At 36.7% G+C, this 6,901-nt stretch overlaps 1 long non-coding RNA gene across 1 annotated transcript; it reads left to right on the top strand.

The window, feature by feature from the left end:
- The first annotated feature begins 1,826 nt into the window (after positions 1 to 1,826).
- On the top strand, positions 1,827 to 6,901 carry LOC106938181 (uncharacterized). The gene is made up of 2 exons (XR_001422553.1): positions 1,827 to 1,941; positions 6,591 to 6,901. It is a non-coding gene; the product is annotated as an uncharacterized LOC106938181 (long non-coding RNA).

Genomic DNA, 6,901 nt, shown 5'->3' with positions numbered 1-6,901 from the left:
GGAAGAGGGTCACTGGATTTCAGAGTAAACCAGGAAAACAACATCATTGTGAGATGGTATGACAACAAAGCTGTGAACCTGCTCTCTTCTTTTGTTGGTGTTGAACCACTGGGCAGTGTGAAGCGTTGGGATCGAAAAGCCAAAACCCACATAATGGTTCCCAGACCGGCCATTGTTGACACAACAGGTTCATGGGAGGCATTGACCTTCTTGATATGCTTTCTGCACTGTATAAGTTCAGCTTCAGATCCCAAAGATGGTACATCTACATTTGGTGGCACACCATCACAGTGGCAGTAATCAATGCATGGATCTGCTACAGAAGAGACCTGGAGAAACTGCAGCCCAGACAGAAACACCTGCCCCTGCGAAGGTTTCAGGCCTCTGTTGCCACTGCCCTCACAAGTGCACGAAAGGTCAAAAAGTGTGGCAGACCTTTGTCCTCTCTGGAAGCAACGCCAACCCCTCCTATGAGGAGGAAAACCACTGAGTTGCCCCCTGATGTGAGAAAGGATGGCCTCAATCATTTCCCAACATGGGAAACCCGACAGAGATGCAAGCACTGTGTGGGCCACTTTGCCCATGTGTTCTGTGAGAAATGCAGAGTGCATCTTTGTCTGAACAAGGACAGAAACTGTTTCCAAGCCTATCATAATGCAAAATAAAAAGGTTGTGAGCCACAATATGTGTAGAAAATGACTGAAATGTTATGTTCTCGAGACTGCCACCCTGCCAGTTCCATTGGTGGATTTGTTATTGCTGCATTGTTGTAGCACTTTTTATGTTTGGAATTAACAATTTATCTGAGTTATTTGTTTTTTATTATGTTTTTGTTTGTTCAAGAAAAAATAATATTTGAGTATTGTGACCCGATGTATCAAATATGATACGAAATGAAACTTATATATGGAAAATGATATTTGAAAAAAAAAAAAAAATTGTTTGTTCAGAGGGACCAATAAAAGCTCCAGTTTCAAAGAATTGGAATTTTCTGTCAGTTATTTCATGGTGTGGGCTTTACAGGGTTAAAAGGAGAACAACAGATCGTCTAGCAGTTAATACTCTCAAATGATCTGCCATTATATAAGTTTTGGAATGGTTGCTTCATGATAATGTTAAAGAAGCACATAAATCTATAATTGCATCAGATAGTCAAGTTGTATTATTAAGTATAAAATCTGGCAAATCTTGCAGATTGGATTTATTGTTAAGTATATAACACTTATTAGTTCAGCTACATAATAAGAAATGTCTTGTTCGATTTGTCTGGATTCCTGCACATGTAGGTATAGAAGGAAATGAAGAAGTAGATATATTAGCTAAACAGGCCCTGAAATTGAATATTATCAACTTAAGTATTCCTTTCAGAAAAAGTGAGGATAAATCTATTTTTCAAAATAAAATCCTGAAGGTTTGGCAGGAACAATGGGATACAGTGGTAGTGACAGTGGTAGAGATTTCTATAAAATTCAAAAGACTGTGGGGGGTAATAGATGTATGAGTGGAAGGGAGAAGGAAGAAGTAATCATATCTCGACTTAGAATTGGTCATATGGGACTTAATAGTTATCTTTTTTGAATAGGGAAACATGAAACAGGGACTTCTAATTATTGTAATCAGATGGAAATTAATAAAAATCTGCTAAAAATAAATTAATTATATTTTTTAAAACCACTAGGTTGTTTAATTTTATTTAAATCATATGTGCATATGATTATATACATATATGTATTTATGTATGTGAATATGAGTGTGTATGATAATTTTTTGTGGATATCATTGATGATCACACTCCAGTCCGGTAGGTGGCGGTAAATGCACTTAAAGTTGGTTGCCATCCGAAGAAGAAAAAGAAAAGAAGAGGAAGAAGGAAAAAACAACACGTTTCAGGAATCTAACGCTCAGCAATGATGACTAAACTACCAAATATACTGTTAACAGGTAAGGTGTTGCTTACGACTTTGATGTCCCATTTCCTAATAACGTTTGTGATGTAACTACGCTGGACGTGTGTAATTTAAAATATGTTTCGTGTTAGTGTTAGCAGTACTCAACACTCAGTGGATTTTTATGTAGAAAAGTGGGAAGGAGAACATCTCCTGCAACGTTTCCTTAACAAGGCATGGTTCCAATTCATAAAGTGATTCTAAAATGTTTTAGACCAGGGGTTTAACACGGACTGAAATCCTTATTTTATCCGTAACTTATAGGAAGTGTTGGTTCAAGTCCAAAAAACATTGCTATACCATGCCTTTTACATGCAAGGTTTAGCATGACATTTTGTTTTGTGTTATTCAGTTTATTACAACAACTGATAAGAACCTCTTCGCAGGTAAGGAATTGCGTTCATGCCTAATATAAATTATGTAAACATGTGTTTTGAGACCTGTTACTAAAATGGTCTATGCTTGTTTGTAGCACATAGCAGTTTCCCTTATGCCAAGTACGTTTGAAATCTGTAAAACTAGTTCGGAGAAAGTCTGCGCTGTGATGTTTTAATGTCCCGATCTACTTCAACCGAAGTGCTGAAATCGGTTCTCATTGACGTAGGCATGTGATGAAAATTGCGCCACGTTGTTCGCAGACAGGCATCCGCCTGCTGTACTCCAGGCCCAATGTTCTAGATGAGTGGTTCTCAACCTTTTTTGGGTCAACACCCTCTTATCCACTTATTCAGGTCCCTTTTCTCCCCAATAGGCACTGAATATTATTTATTATTAATATTACTATCATTATTGTTGCTATGGTTTTTATTATTTCTCTATTTATAATCAGAAATAATAAAAAAACACATTACTGAATTATTAGTTTCCTAGCTATGTGAATAGAAATTATTTTACAGGTGTCTAAGAAAAATGCTATGGACATTCACATTAAAATAGGTACGCCTAACAACAACCAATCAATGGCCAAAAAAAAAAAAAATCAATTCAAACTATGATTATCAGCTTTTTCTTGTTCTGTGCCATTTTCTGATGTTAGTTGATAAATCTTGCACAAAATGGCCAGATAAAAAATGCACAACAATGCTAGTTTAAACTTCAAACTATTTACTAGGGATGCTCCCATCAAGTTTTCTGCTGCCGATCACCAATGAGGCTGATCTCTGCCGATCACCTGGATTGACAGTTAATTTTTTGCTTTAGGTGCTACTATGTGAAATGATCTGGCAATAAATTCACCTAAGTAAGGCATAAAACATGCAAAATACTTGCAGGCACAATGCAGCAGCTGTTCAGTCAAAAGTACAACTGAAAAACCTGCAATCAGTAAAACAATATTTAACAGTAAGGCTCTCAGTACCATAAATTATGCATGAGTCAAATAAATCTGCCTATATCAAATAATGTCAAGTAATAAAGGAAACATTCACTCAAAGTCAAACGCAGGCTGCATTCAAATAAACAATCCTTCCCAATAGCGTGGCTCGCTGATTAATGCTGGTTCTGATTGGTTGGTTCTGACCAAGCGGAGTAATTCTGCAGAACACAGGAGGATGCCAGAGATGTAATAAGTTTATAGCATGTATGTGAATGATCTAATGATCGGACAAGGCTTCTGCATGTTGGTGTTCCCACTAAAGCCTGGTTCACATGGCACAATTTTCAATTTTTTGCCACAATTTTCCCCTTACGACAGTCTTAGAATCTTAAGAGTTCTAAGATTGTCGCTTGCTGTAATTGTGTCGGGCTGCGATAGTCCGACACGTTGCGGACTATCGGACTATCGTGGGGTTTTCCCTGGTTTAGCCATATTTTGTGGTCATTGTTATATAGCGCTTTTCCAATCATTTTGACCACTCAAAGTGCTTTACACTAGAGCAGTCCTTCTCAAATCCAGTCCTCAGGTCCCCCTGCTCTGCATGTTTCAGATGTGCCTCTATTCCAGAACAGCTGATTCAAATGATTGCATGACCATCAGGTACTACAGAAGCCTGTTAATCACCAAAATATTCAATCCAGGTGTGTAGCAGAAGGGAAACGCCTAAGACATGCAGGGGGTGTGAGGACCAGAATTGAGAAACGCTGCACTAGAGTCACATTCACCCAGTCGCACTCACATTTATACACCGATACTCAGATCAGATTAAGTCCTTGCCCAAGGACACATTGACACATGGCAGGAGGAAGCTGGAATCGAACCTACAACCTTCCGATCACAAGACGACTACCCACACAGCCACAGTCGCCTCCTTGAATGGAAACATCAAAACAGCAAAAACTTGAATTAAGCAGTGATGCTAAATGGAAAAAAGAAAGAACAGAAAACCATCTAAACACAGTGTAACAAAAATGTTAACTCGCCTCTATATCATAGTGCAGCAAATAGAGCGGCTGCTCTATTTGCTGGAGTTTGTTGGAGCCTGGCTGAAAGCTGGGTTATAGGCCCTCAATACTCACGCTGCACATTATACCTTCTATGAAATGGGTACTCAAAGTGAACAAGGGTTGAAGTGTGCAGATTTAAAAAAATGCAAAAATGTCAGAATTGGGATAGTATGCCTTTGGGTCACAAGTTTGACATCCAAAATGGTGGGGCTGGTCACTGTTTAGGCATTTGTGATTCTAAAAAGTACAACTACCACGAAATATGGATTTTAAATGTACAGTAAATGTATATTTGCTTTCCAAAGTCATCGCTGGAGATATTTCACTGTTCAAATGTCTTTTGTTATGACTTGTTGGATACAAAGCACAATTCAATGTAATCACACATGTTCAGTAAAGTGAAACAAAAATATGGTGGTTTATATTTAAAAACAGATTTTTTGCAACAGATACAGCTTGCTATGTGAACATTGCCATATTTCCAATACCAACTTTTTCTCATACGATTTTGTCAAAAAATACACAATAAAATGTACTAACGTTCAATTTAACAATTCCTCCTGCTTTGATTCAACTAATTAAAGATACAATTACATATTCAGCTGTTGTTCAAAAAGAACCATGTCTGATTATAAATGGTTGACTTTAGAAAATGTTATAAGAAATTCATACTCTGCACCCGCTCCAACCTGAGAAGAAACCCTGGCTGAATCATATCATGATGATATCTCTAAAGAAAATAAGAACTAAAAACCTTACTTTTTTCTTTTCCACTCTCACAAAAAAATTGAGAAAGTCATTTCCAAGTGATGTACAAAGTTTTCCCTAGTAATGATTTTATGACAGGAATATAAATATCAACTGCAGTGGATTTTGTGACTGAGATTTTTATATAACGAACCATTTTTAAGATTTTCTAAAACATTTCTAAAAAGATTTGTTAGAAGTCTTTTTAGATGTGTCTTCTGCATGAAATCTGTCAAGTTTTGATATAATAAAATTTGGTCTAGCTGGGGATGAAGAGTCAAATTATGATATTGACAATTTAATCCTCTTTAATAAGTTTTAATTCACAAATGCCGCTTTCTAAAAATCACCTCCATTTTTAACATGTTTTCAGTTGACTAATTTTATTTAAGAAAACACTTAGATGTTGCAGCAACATAAAAGTCCAATCTTTATACCAATGTTAATTGCTTAATTTAAGACTTGAATTTCCTCTTGTATTTGTAACATTTTCTGTTTCACCTGTTTCACAGTTAAGTTTTTGTGACTATTCTTGCTTTATTTCTTTTTCTGGTTAGTTTGTTATATCAAACTGTTTTTGTTACTGATGTGTGCATTACCATACTATTTTCTTTGAATTAAAAAAAAAAAACCCACACACAAAATATGATTCAAAACATCACATGCAGAAATGAACTGTGGTTAATATACTTTGCTGAACTTCACCTGGATGGAGGCTTAGCAGAAGTGCGGAAATAGGACCCAAAAGGGGCGGGGCAAAAGACGGATATGGAGTATTGCTTCAGCAAAAATGCACATTTAAAGGAAACAAGGGTAGAACAAGAGTGAAATCGTGTGAGTATTGGGACCTAGTTGCGCTTCTCAAAGTTCACATTTACCACGTGCATCAGGTACTGCGTACGTTGGAGCCGTATTCTCATAAAATGTAAATAGCAGTGCAGGGGGACCTGCTCTGCAAGAGCACCTTTCATGAACTTTTTGTACAATGAAGTGGTCTCCTCAGTCTGTGCAGATACACAAAAATTCAGACGTGTATTACCAGGGGCTGCGACAACACGTGAGGCCAACCCGTGGGTCAGAACTTTGCATGGCACGTTCGTCTCCTTATACCCACTTCAACACCTGGTGCACATTTTTCCTACCACACTTTTTCCTTCCACTCAACCTTCTATGAATATGACTTCATTCTCTGTAAGCTATAGTCCTAAAAAAATACAATAAATAAAGTTTTAAAATATTTCAAATATTTAAATCGGCTTAAACACTTTAATTTTCTAAAATGGGTGGCTAAAAATCTAGAACTTTTTATGATGTTACAGGTTTTTCTTAGCTGTAAATGAAATTAAATGACTTTATTAGGACACTCATGGATGTCAAAAATAAATAAATTGGTCATTCCCATTCACCTACACTGACAAAGTGCATGATTTGTATTTTAATGACACTTTGTTTGCTCTGAATATAATTATGAGTGTTCAATCTAATATAGTGCAAATATTTTTGTTTCATCCACAGGAACACCCGGAGTAGGGAAGACAACTTTGGGAAAGGAGTTGGCTGCACAGACAGGGTTGACATATGTCAACATTGGTGAACTGGCACATGAAGGTAAGACCCACAACAGAGAAAGATGTCATTGGTACAAATATTATAGAGAGGGAGAGACTTTCATCCTGATGTTAATCCCCCAAATCAAAACTTTATAAGCTGTTATCTCAAATTACTCTATTTTGACCACTTTTGAAGTCATTATTTTACCTTAAATAATGCATCTATGTCTGTGTTTATATAGTCAACCAGTCAATTTGCAGTTTGGTATTCATATA

Source organism: Poecilia latipinna, unplaced genomic scaffold (genome assembly GCF_001443285.1).
Source record: "Poecilia latipinna isolate Pla-1442-1.1 unplaced genomic scaffold, P_latipinna-1.0 Scaffold2528, whole genome shotgun sequence".
NCBI lineage: Eukaryota > Metazoa > Chordata > Actinopteri > Cyprinodontiformes > Poeciliidae > Poecilia > Poecilia latipinna.
Note: the sequence above shows the minus strand (reverse complement) of the source record. Positions and strands in the feature narration are given on the sequence as shown.